This window comes from Scyliorhinus torazame, chromosome 7 (genome assembly GCF_047496885.1).
Source record: "Scyliorhinus torazame isolate Kashiwa2021f chromosome 7, sScyTor2.1, whole genome shotgun sequence".
In the NCBI taxonomy this organism is placed as follows: domain Eukaryota; kingdom Metazoa; phylum Chordata; class Chondrichthyes; order Carcharhiniformes; family Scyliorhinidae; genus Scyliorhinus; species Scyliorhinus torazame.
In genome coordinates, this window is record NC_092713.1 from 306034133 (window position 1) to 306046215 (window position 12083).

At 57.0% G+C, this 12083-nt stretch overlaps 2 protein-coding genes across 2 annotated transcripts in view; one reads left to right on the plus strand and one right to left on the minus strand.

Annotated features, from left to right (window-relative positions):
• Positions 1-12083, minus strand: part of LOC140427153 (calcium/calmodulin-dependent protein kinase type II subunit alpha-like) — a 304280-nt gene that overhangs the window by 57857 nt on the left and 234340 nt on the right.
• LOC140427154 (uncharacterized) overlaps positions 1-12083 on the plus strand; it is an 86788-nt gene that overhangs the window by 25764 nt on the left and 48941 nt on the right. The window lies entirely within an intron of this gene.

Here is a 12083-nt window from a genome sequence, read left to right on the forward strand (position 1 = left end):
ATGGTGGCACAGTGGTTAGCACTGCTGCCTCACGGCGACGGGGTTCTGGGTTCAATTCCGGCCTCGTGTGACTGTCTGTGTGGAGTTTGCACATTACAGAACATAGGACATAGAACATACAGTGCAGAAGGAGGCCATTCGGCCCATCGAGTCTGCACTGACCCACTTAAGCCCTCACTTCCACCCTATCCCCGTAACCCAATAACCCCTCCTACCCTTTTTTGGTCACTAAGGGCAATTTATCATGACCAATCCACCCACCTGCACGTCTTTGGACTGTGGGAGGAAACCGGAGCACCCGGAGGAAACCCACGTAGACACGGGGAGAATGTGCAGACTCTGCGCAGACAGTGCCCAGAAGGGGATCGAACCCGAGACTCCGGCACTGTGAAGCCACAGCCACATTGCGTACAGTTCTGGTCACCGCATTGTAGGAAGGACGTGGAGGCTTTGGAGCGGGTGCAGAGGAGATTTACCAGGATGTTGCCTGGTATGGAGGGAAAATCTTATGAGGAAAGGCTGATGGACTTGAGGTTGTTTTCGTTGGAGAGAAGAAGGTTAAGAGGAGACTTAATAGAGGCATACAAAATGATCAGGGGGTTGGATAGGGTGGACAGTGAGAGCCTTCTCCCGCGGATGGATATGGCTGGCACGAGGGGACATAACTTTAAACTGAGGGGTAATAGATATAGGACAGAGGTCAGAGGTAGGTTCTTTACGCAAAGAGTAGTGAGGCCGTTGAATGCCCTACCTGCTACAGTAGTGAACTCGCCAACATTGAGGGCATTTAAGTTTATTGGATAAACATATGGATGATAATGGCATAGTGTAGGTTAGATGGCTTTTGTTTCGGTGCAACATCGTGGGCCGAAGGGCCTGTACTGCGCTGTATTGTTCTATGTTCTATGTTCTATGCTATCCACTTGTGCTACCGTGCTGTCTACGTGGGTTTCCTCCGGGTGCTCCGGTTTCCTCCTGCAGTCCAAAGATGGGCAGGTTAGGTGGATTGGCCGTGATAAATTGTCCCTCAGTGTCCAAAGGTGTGCCAGATGGTTGGGGCTACGAGGTTAGGGCGGGAGAGTGGGCCTAGGTTGGGTGTTCTTTTAGAGGACCACCTTCTGCACTGTGGGAATGCTGTAATAATGCTGGGCCACATCCCACAAAAGGATAATAAAAAGCCACGTTTAAGATGCTTGAATCGCATAATCCAAGCTGACACCTTTGATGCCAGCATCGAGGGAGAGTTGCACTGTTATTGGGATGCGATCTTAAAGCGATGTCTGTCAATATAAGATGGCCGTAAACAATCCCGAGGCATGATCATTAATTTCATTGCTGTTTGTGGGAGCGTGCTGTGCATATTAAATACATGGAACAGACCATAGTGCGATGATAGCATCTGGCACCGATCCTGGTGCGAGATTCCGAGCACTCCACAAATCAACACAATTTTCAACTTCCCAGGAGTATTCCCCTGGTATAACGGTTCTGCACTCGGAGCACAAATTCCTAACTTCCAAACCACAGCCTGCAAAGAAAATCCAAATACTGAAATTTGCTTAAATGACCTGATAATATTGCGACATCTCACCCATGTGTTTAAGTCCCTCAAGGGCGTCATCCCTCTCGGTCTCTTTCACATCCTTCAGCCTGACAACTCTCAGAGCTCGGAGTTCCTTTCACGTTGGCCTCTTAAGCATCCCTGATTTTAATCGCTTCACCTTCAGCTACCTGTGACCTGCACCCCTAAAATCCCTCCCTTAAAACCGCTTTCCCCCCCCTCTCTGCCCCTTTAAGATACCCCTTGCTCTTTAAACCAGCTTTGACCTAATATCTCCATATGTGGCCTGGTGGCAAATTACTGTTTGATTTATGCCCATTGTGAAACAGCCTGGGATATTTTACTATGTCAGAGTTGCTATGTAAATAAGAACATAAGAACTAGGAACAGGAGTAGGCCATCTGGCCCCTCGAGCCTGCTCCGCCATTTAATGAGATCATGGCTGATCTTTGTGGACTCAGCTCCACTCTCCGGCCCGTACACCATATCCCCGAATCCCTTTATTCTTTAGAAAGGTATCTATCTTTTTCTTAAAAACGTTTAAAGAAGGAGCCTCAACTGCTTCACTGGACAAGGAATTCCAGAGATTCACAACACTTTGGGTGAAGAAGTTCCTCCTAAACTCGGTCTTAAATCTACTTCCCCTTATTTTGAGGCTATGCCCCCTAGTTCTGCTTTCACCCGCCAGTGGAAACAACCTGCCTGCATCTATCCTATCTATTCCCTTCATAATTTTATATGTTTCAATAAGATCCCCTCGCATCCTTCTAAACTCCAATGAGTACAGTCCCAGCCTACTCAACCTCTCGTCATAATCTAATCCCCTCAACTCTGGGATCAACCTAGTGAATCTCCTCTGCACTCCCTCCAGTGCCAATATGTCCTTTCTCAGGTAAGGAGACCAAAACTGAACACAATACTCCAGATGCGGCCTCACCAGCACCCTATACAATTGCAGCATAACCTGTCTAGTCTTGAACTCCATCCCTCTAGCAATGAAAGACAAAACTCGATTAGCCTTCTTAATCACCTGTTGCACCTGCACACCAACTTTTTGCGACTCGTGCACTAGCACACCCAGGTCCCTCTGCAAGTGGTCTGTTGTTGTAACTGAACAATTAAGGTAAATTAAGCTGGAGTGGGGGGGGGGGGGGCATTAATGAATGGCAGCTGGCGGTGAAATGAACAATTCTGCCACTTACATGATGTTTCTAGACTGTGAGCCTGTCACATTTTGCATTCAGTGCAAGTGCGATGACTGTCAGACATGTAGTGTAATCATCAGATTATCAACTAAACGGGACAAGACCACCACACACCAGGCTATTACTTGGAATTCAATTAACATCTCTGACACGCACCATCTGCATAAACCTTCCTCCATCATCGGCTTTCCATATTACTTTGCATCTCTGCCCTTATCAACATGATGTGAGGGCTATCGAGCTTTGCACATTTCCCCATAGTTGCCTGTAATGATTACATCAAACCTGCCTGCCACTCAGCTCCAATTTAAAAGCGCTACTTAAAAAAAAAAGATTAATGTCACGTGGATCCTTGGTGTAAGAGCAAGAAACAGCGGACGAGGAACAGGCTACCCACAGGCTGCACCCACAGGCTACACCTACGATAAAGTGAACCTTCCTTTAAATCACCCAAGACAAAGCAAATCCGCAGGAACACTGAGGGGGAAGCAGACCTGCGAGCCTGTTCCATCAGTCTTTCAGATCAGAACGATCTTTACACAATAGAGTGGCAGAAAGTTTAAAGCACAAATGGAGGCCATTTGGCCCGTCAAGGTAATGCTGGGTCGCGATAAGTGAGGTCCTGCTCGCCTGACCTCCCTCCCTGTGTGACCTTTCCCTTCGAGTAATGGTCTAATTTCTTTTGAAATTCAGAATTGAATTTGCCTCCAGCGCACACTGGGGCAGTGCGCCCCACTCTCGGGCAGTGCAGCCCACTCTCGGGCAGTGCACCCCACTCTCGGGCAGTGCGCCCCACTCTCGGGCAGTGCGCCCCACTCTCGGGCAGTGCGCCCCACTCTCGGGCAGTGCGTCTCACTCTCGGGCAGTGCGCCCCACTCTCGGGAAGTGCGCCCCACTCTCGGGCAGTGCATCCCACTCTGGGGCAGTGCACCCCACTCTGGGGCAGTGCGCCCCACTCTGGGGCAGTGCACCCCACTTTCGGGCACTGCACCCCACTCTCGGGCACTGCACCCCACTCTCGGGCACTGCACCCCACTCTCGGGCAGGGCACCCCACTCTCGGGCAGTGCACCCCACTCTCGGGCAGGGCACCCCACTCTGGGGCAGTGCGCCCCACTCTGGGGCAGTGCACCCCACTCTCGGGCAGGGCACCCCACTCTCGGGCAGGGCACCCCACTCTCGGGCAGTGCACCCCACTCTCGGGCAGTGCGCTCCACTCTGGGGCAGTGCACACCACTCTCGGGCACTGCACCCCACTCTTGGGCACTGCTCCCCACTCTCGGGCAGGGCACCCCACTCTCGGGCTGCACCCCACTCTCGGGCAGTGCGCCCCACTCTCGGGCAGTGCGCCCCACTCTCGGGCAGTGCGTCCCACTCTCGGGCAGAGCGCCCCACTCTCGGGCAGTGCGCCCCACTCTCGGGCAGTGCGCCCCACTCTCGGGCAGTGCGCCCCACTCTCTGGCACTGCGCCCCACTCTCGGGCAGTGCGCCCCACTCCCGGGCAGTGCGCCCCACTCTCGGGCAGTGTGCCCCACTCTCGGGCAGTGCGCCCCACTCTAGGGCAGTGCGCCCCACTCTCGGGCAGTGCGCCCCTCTCTCGGGCAGTGCGTCCCACTCTCGGGCAGTGCGTCCCACTCTCGGGCAGTGCGCCCCACTACTCTCGGGCACTGCACCCCACTCTTGGGCACTGCTCCCCACTCTCGGGCAGGGCACCCCACTCTCGGGCAGTGCACCCCACTCTCGGGCAGTGCGCCCCACTCTCGGGCAGTGCGCCCCACTCTCGGGCAGTGCGTCCCACTCTCGGGCAGAGCGCCCCACTCTCGGGCAGTGCGCCACACTCTCGGGCAGTGCGCCCCACTCTCGGGCAGTGCGCCCCACTCTCTGGCACTGCGCCCCACTCTCGGGCAGTGCGCCCCACTCCCGGGCAGTGCGCCCCACTCTCGGGCAGTGTGCCCCACTCTCGGGCAGTGCGCCCCACTCTAGGGCAGTGCGCCCCACTCTCGGGCAGTGCGCCCCTCTCTCGGGCAGTGCGTCCCACTCTCGGGCAGTGCGTCCCACTCTCGGGCAGTGCGCCCCACTCTCGGGCAGTGCGCCCCACTCTCGGGCAGTGCGCCCCACTCTCGGGCAGTGCGCCCCACTCTCGGGCAGTGCGTCCCACTCACGGGCAGTGCGTCCCACTCTCGGGCAGTGCGGCCCACTCTCGGGCAGTGCGCCCCACTCTCGGGCAGTGCGCCCCACTCTCGGGCAGTGCGTCCCACTCTCGGGCAGTGCGCCCCACTCTCGGGCAGTGCGTCCCACTCTCGGGCAGTGCGCCCCACTCTCGGGCAGTGCGCCCCACTCTCGGGCAGTGCGCCCCACTCTCGGGCAGTGCGTCCCACTCTCGGGCAGTGCGTCCCACTCTCGGGCTGTGCGTCCCACTCTCGGGCAGTGCACCCCACTCTCGGGCAGTGCGCCCCACTCTCGGGCAGTGCGCCCCACTCTCGGGCAGTGCGCCTCACTCTCGGGCAGTGCGTCCCACTCTCGGGCAGTGCACCCCACTCTCGGGCAGTGCGCCCCACTCTCGGGCAGTGCGCCCCACTCTCGGGCAGTGCACCCCACTCTCGGGCAGTGCACCCCACTCTCGGGCAGTGCGCCCCACTCTCGGGCAGTGCGCCCCACTCTCGGGCAGTGCGTCCCACTCACGGGCAGTGCGTCCCACTCTCGGGCAGTGCGTCCCACTCTCGGGCAGTGCGCCCCACTCTCGGGCAGTGCGTCCCACTCTCGGGCAGTGCGCCCCACTCTCGGGCAGTGCGCCCCACTCTCGGGCAGTGCGTCCCACTCTCGGGCAGTGCACCCCACTCTCGGGCAGTGCGTCCCACTCTCGGGCAGTGCACCCCACTCTCGGGCAGTGCACCCCACTCTGGGGCAGTGCACCCCACTCTCGGGAAGTGCACCCCACTCTCGGACAGTGCACCCCACTCTCGGGCAGTGCGCCCCACTCTCGGGCAGTGCGCCCCACTCTCGGGCAGTGCGTCCCACTCTGGGGCAGTGCGTCCCACTCTCGGGCAGTGCGCCCCACTCTCGGGCAGTGCACCCCACTCTCGGGCAGTGCGCCCCACTCTCGGGCAGTGCGCCCCACTCTCGGGCAGTGCGTCCCACTCACGGGCAGTGCGTCCCACTCTCGGGCAGTGCGTCCCACTCTCGGGCAGTGCGCCCCACTCTCGGGCAGTGCGTCCCACTCTCGGGCAGTGCGGCCCACTCTCGGGCAGTGCACCCCACTCTCGGGCAGTGCACCCCACTCTCGGGCAGTGCACCCCACTCTCGGGCAGTGCACCCCAATCTCGGGCAGTGCACCCCACTCTCGGGCAGTGCGCCCCACTCTCGGGCAGTGCACCCCACTCTGGGGCAGTGCGTCCCACTCTCGGGCAGTGCACCCCACTCTCGGGCAGTGCGCCCCACTCTCGGGCAGTGCGTCCCACTCTCGGGCAGTGCGTCCCACTCTCGGGCAGTGCGCCCCACTCTCGGGCAGTGCGCCCCACTCTCGGGCAGTGCGCCCCACTCTCGGGCAGTGCACCCCACTCTCGGGCAGTGCGCCCCACTCTCGGGCAGTGCGCCCCACTCTCGGGCAGTGCGTCCCACTCTTGGGCAGTGCGCCCCACTCTCGGGCAGTGCGTCCCACTCACGGGCAGTGCGTCCCACTCTTGGGCAGTGCGCCCCACTCTCGGGCAGTGCGTCCCACTCTCGGGCAGTGCGCCCCACTCTTGGGCAGTGCGCCCCACTCTCGGGCAGTGCGTCCCACTCTCGGGCAGTGCGTCCCACTCTCGGGCTATGCGTCCCACTCTCGGGCAGTGCACCCCACTCTCGGGCAGTGCACCCCACTCTCGGGCAGTGCACCCCACTCTGGGGCAGTGCGCCCCACTCTGGGGAAGTGCACCCCACTCTCGGGCAGTGCACCCCACTCTTGGGCAGTGCACCCCACTCTCGGGCAGTGCACCCCACTCTCGGGCAGTGCACCCCACTCTGGGGCAGTGCGTCCCACTCTCGGGAAGTGCACCCCACTCTCGGACAGTGCACCCCACTCTCGGGCAGTGCGCCCCACTCTCAGGCAGTGCGCCCCACTCTCGGGCAGTGCGCCCCGCTCTCGGGCATTGCACCCCACTCTCGGGCAGTGCACCCCACTCTCGGGCAGTGCACCCCACATTGTGACCACTCGCTGCACGTTTTCTTGGCACAACGCTGTGAGGTTTTTTGCTCGACATCTTGAATTAGTTCCTCTGATTCCCAATCCTTCACCCAATGGGAGCAGTTTCCCTGTATCTACTCAGTCGACATGTCTGAAAAACAACCATTCACACCACGGGCGGGATTCTCTCAGCCTGGGGCCGGGCCGGAGAATCCCCGCGACCGGCGTGAATCGCCGCCCCGACGCCGGAGAATCGGCGTCATTGGCGCCGGCGTGCTTGGCCTGGCGCTGGCCGCGGGCCGCTCTGCCGGCGGGAACTCGGCGTGGAAGGGTCGGGGATGACCTGTGGGGGGTTGGGTCCGACCCCGGGGGGGGGGGGGGGCGCGGGGCTCCTATGCCGCCTGGCCCGCGATCGGGGCCCGCCGATCGGCCTCTCTGGATGGGGGCCTCGTTTCTTCCGTGCCGGCTCCTGTAGTCCTGCGCCATGTGGGTCGGGGCTGGCGCGTTGAAGGAAGGCGCTGCGCATGCGCGGATCCCACAGCGCCCAGTTCGTGCTGGGATCAGCAGCTGGAGCGGCGTGAACCTCTCCAGCGCCGTGCTGGCCCCCTGTAGGGGTCAGAATTAGTCGTGGGGTCGGTCCGTTCACGCCGTCGTAAAACGCGATGGTGTGGGCACTCTGCCGCGGGATCAGAGAATCCCGCCCCACATGTTTCCCGCCCTTTAGACAATTTTATATCCATGCTGCTACTGTCCCTTTTATTCCATGGGCTGACAAACCTATTATGTGGCACTTTATCAAATACCTTCTGGAAGTCCATGTACACCACATTAATCACATTACCCTTAATCAATAAAAACTCAATCAAGTTAGTTAAACATGATTTGTCTTTAACCAATATTCCTTGCTGACTTTCCTTAATTAATCCAGATGGGTTCAAGTAACTGTAAACTTAGTCCTAAGTTATCTTTTCTAAAATCTGTCACTGAGGTTAAACTGACTGGCCTGCACTTGTTGGGTTTACCCTTTCACCCTTTTTTGAACAAGGATGTAAGATTTGCAATTATCCACTATTCTGGTACACCAAACCTTTCTCCATATCCAATTTCGATCTATACTTCCCTCAGAATCCTAAGATGAACCCATCCAGTCCTGATGACGTACAGCCACTATTTCTGAACTCCCCTCTTTATCAATATTTAACTCATCCACTGCCTGGACAATTTTGTGGCGATGCCGGCTTTGGACTGGGGTGAGCACAGTAAAAAGTCTTACTGGTTAAAGTCCAACAGGTTTGTTTCAAATCACTAGCTTTTGGAACACAGCTCCTTCCTTGAAACAAACCTGTTTGACTTTAACCTGGTGTTGTAAGACATCTTACATCCAAATCCAATTCTCACCATGCCTTCTGCTTCCATGTGCAAACCTCCTTTTAGCTCCCTAATCGACCCGACCGCATCTCTTGCCACCCAGCTACAGTTTATAAGCCTATAGAAGGCTTTTGATTCCCCTTTATGTTAGCTGCCAGTCTCTCCTCACGCTCTCTCTTTTCCTCCTATTTCCTTTTCCACTTGCCCTCTAAACTTCCCACATTCAGCCTGGTTCTCACTTGTATTATCAAGCTGCTGGCTGTCATATGCACCCTTTTTATGCTTCATCTTGCTCTCTCTCTTTTCTCATCGAGAGAGCTCTGTCCTATCTTCCCCCTTGTAAGAATGGACCTCGCCTGTACCCGAATCATCTGCTCTTTACGGGTTGCCCACTGATTCATTACATGTCGCAAATCCATCAACCCGCCATTGTGCCATGAGCCTTAATTCTCTTGCTAAGAAGGTTGTTAAGAAGGCGTACGGTGTGTTAGCTTTTATTGGTAGAGGGATTGAGTTTCGGAGCCATGAGGTTCATGTTGCAACTGTACAAAACTCTGATGCGGCCGCGTTTGGAGTATTGCGTGCAGTTCTGGTCGCCGCATTATAGGAAGGATGTGGAAGAATTGGAAAGGCTGCAGAGGAGATTTACTGTGGGTCTGGAGTCACATGTAGGCGAGGCCAGGTAAGGGAGGCAGATTTCCTTCCCTAAAGGGCACCATAGAACCAGACGTTTTTATTTCCAACATGACCACGATGACACAGATTTTTATATTCCACATTTTATTAATTGAATTTAAATTTCAGCAGCTCACAGTGATTAGCACTGCTACCTCACAGCGCCAGGGGCGTGGGTTCAATTCCGGCCTTGGGTGACTATCTGCGTGGGTTTCCTCCGGGTGCTCCGGTTTCTTTCCACTGTCCAAAGGTGGATTGGCCACGCTAAATTGCCCTTTCGTGTCCAAAGGTGAGGTTGGATACGGGGATGGGGTGAGGGAATGGGCCTGGCTGTGGTGCTCTTTCGGAGGGGTCGGTGCAGACTCGATGGGCCGAACAGCCTCCTTCTGCACTGGAGGGATTCTACAATTGTTTTTATTTCAGATTTCCAGTGTCTGAGGTATTTTGTTTTCATGTTTACTTTAGAACTGATTTTCTTACCACTATTTGCAGCAATAAGCGGGCAGTTGTACGAAGGCTGCACTATTTTTAACTCATTCTATGGAAAACAGGCCGACTGTACAATAGGTGGATAAACCCACGAAAGCTAACTGGACATGGGCTGAATGTTATGGGGCCTGCGGGAGTGGGAGAGGAGGCAGGGTAGGGAGGGCTGAGGGTGGATAATTGGGAGGGAGGGTCGGGGGGGGGAGGGGGGGGTTGAAGTGCCCAATGCCTTCTCAGCGTCTTGGCATTTTGCCAGCGGAAAGATGGAGGGTGGCCCTTTGCCACTAAGCTGGCCAATTAAGGACCGCTTTCCACCAGCGCTGGCCTACCCCAAACCCTTGCCCTCACCAGTGACCCTGCCCTCTCCCTGACTCTACTCACATTGCTGTGGTGAGGCCCAGGCTCCATCATTGGGTCTCTTGGCCGGTTGCAGTACCAGCTGTGGCCACTGCACCCACAGGCATTGCTGGGAGTGTAGAGCTGCCAGGCGTCTGATTGGATGATACTCTTGGAGGCGGGATCTGGTCCCTTAAAGGGACAGGTGCACCAAGGCTAGTTCGTTAACTGCTTGATTGGCATCGAAATTGGATGAATTGCTGCTGACTTTCAGGCCATTGTCGGGGCCACCAAACTACCCATCCCCGCCCCGTCCACCCCCCAACCCCAAGCACCCGACAAAATCCAGCCCTTTGTTCTGAAATGTTGCTGGACCTGCAACAAGTGGACGAGGGGAGCCCTCTGTGCTCCAGACCTGCCTCAAAGGTTAGACAACTCCCTAGTCAGGATTAGAAATTGCCTCTTCCAGCTCTACAACCAACAACAAATTACACTTATATCGTGCCTTTAAGGCAATCAACCATCCCAAAGTGCTCCACAGGAGCACGATAAAACAGAGTACAGCACCCAGTCACATAAGATGGCAGGAGGTCAGGTGATCAACAGCTTGGTCAAAAGACGTCAGTTTTAAGGGGTGTCTGAAAGAGGGAAGTGAGGTAGAGAGGGAATTCCAGAGCTTGGGTCCAAGCAACAGAAGGCACAGCCACCAATAATGGAGGAAATATGATCAGGAACGCACAAGAGACCAGAATAAGGGGAGCACAATATCACGGAGGGTTGCGGGGCTGGAGGAGACGACAGAGATCGAGAGGGGTGAGGACGTGCAGGGGTTCGAAAACAAGGAGGTGAATTTTAAAATCAAGATGTGCAGTTTAGGTGGATTGGCCGTGTTTGATTTGATTTGATTGGATTTGATTTATTGTCACGTGTCCCGAGGTTCAGTGAAAAGTATTGTCCTGAGTACAGTGCAGGCAGATCATTCCATCCATGAGAAAACATTGGATGTTCATAAATGCACAACGTAAATACACAGACCCAGGCAGCGGGTGAAGCCTAGGGAGTGTAGAACTACATGTGTAGAGAAGATGTACGGAGAGATCAGATCAGTCATTCAGGAGTCTGCCCTTCGTGTCCAGGGATGTGCAGGTTAGATTACGGGGATAGGGCGGGGTGGGTGTAGGTGTGGACCTTTATAGAATGCTCTTTCAAAGGGTCGGAGCAGACTCGATGGGCCAAACAGCCTCCTTCTGCACTGTAGGGATTCTACGTTGTTTGACTGGGAGCCGGTGTTGGGCAGGGAACACCGGGATGACAGGGGAACAGGGTTCGCTGTGAGTCAAGACAGGGGCAGCAGAGGTTTGGGTGACCTCCATTCTACTGAGGCAAGAATGTGCAAGGTCACCCAGGGGTGCGCTGGAATGTTCTAGAGGCGACAAAGGCAAGCGGAGGGACTGAGATGGCGGTGAAGCTAGACGACGGTAAGGTAGGGCAGCACGGTAGCACAGTGGTTAGCACAATTGCTTCACAGCGCCAGGGTCCCAGGTTCGATTCCCGGCTTGGGTCACGGTCTGTGCGGAGTCTGCACGTTCTCCCCGTGTCTGCGTGGGTTTCCTCCGGGTGCTCCGGTTTCTTCATTGGCTATGCTAAATTTCCCTTAGCGCCCCAAAAAATGGTTAGGTGGGGTTACGGGGACAGACAGGGTGGAGGTTTGGCCTTGGGTAGGGTGCTCTTTCCGAGGGCCTCCTTTGGCAGTGTAAATTCTGTGATTCTATGATTTGGGAATTAGTGATGGTGCGAGACTATATGGTCATCAAGTGTGACACCAAGGTTTCAAACATCCTGGGTGGGATTCTCGGCCCCCCCGGCGGAGAATCGCCGGCGGGGGGGGGGGGGGGGGGGGGGGGGGGGGGTCGGCGGCGTAAATCCCGCCCCCGCCGAATTGTCCGGTGCTGGGGATTTGGCGGGGGCGGGAATTGAGCCGCACCGGTCAGCAGCGGCCCCCCCGGCGATTCTCCGGCCCGCGATGGGCCGAGTGGCCGCCCGTTTTCGGCCAGTCCCGCCAGCGTAACTTAGAGTAGGTACTTACCGGCGGGACCTGGCTGCGCAGGCGGCCTCCGGGGTTCTCGGGGGGGGGGGGCGCGGGTGGATCTGGCCCCGGGAGGTGCTCCCACGGAGGCCTGGCCCGCGATCAGGGCCCACCGATCCGCAGGCGGGCCTGTGCCACGGGGGGACTCTATTCCTCCGCGTCGGCTGCTGTGGACCTCCGTGATGGCCGACGCGGAGATGAACCC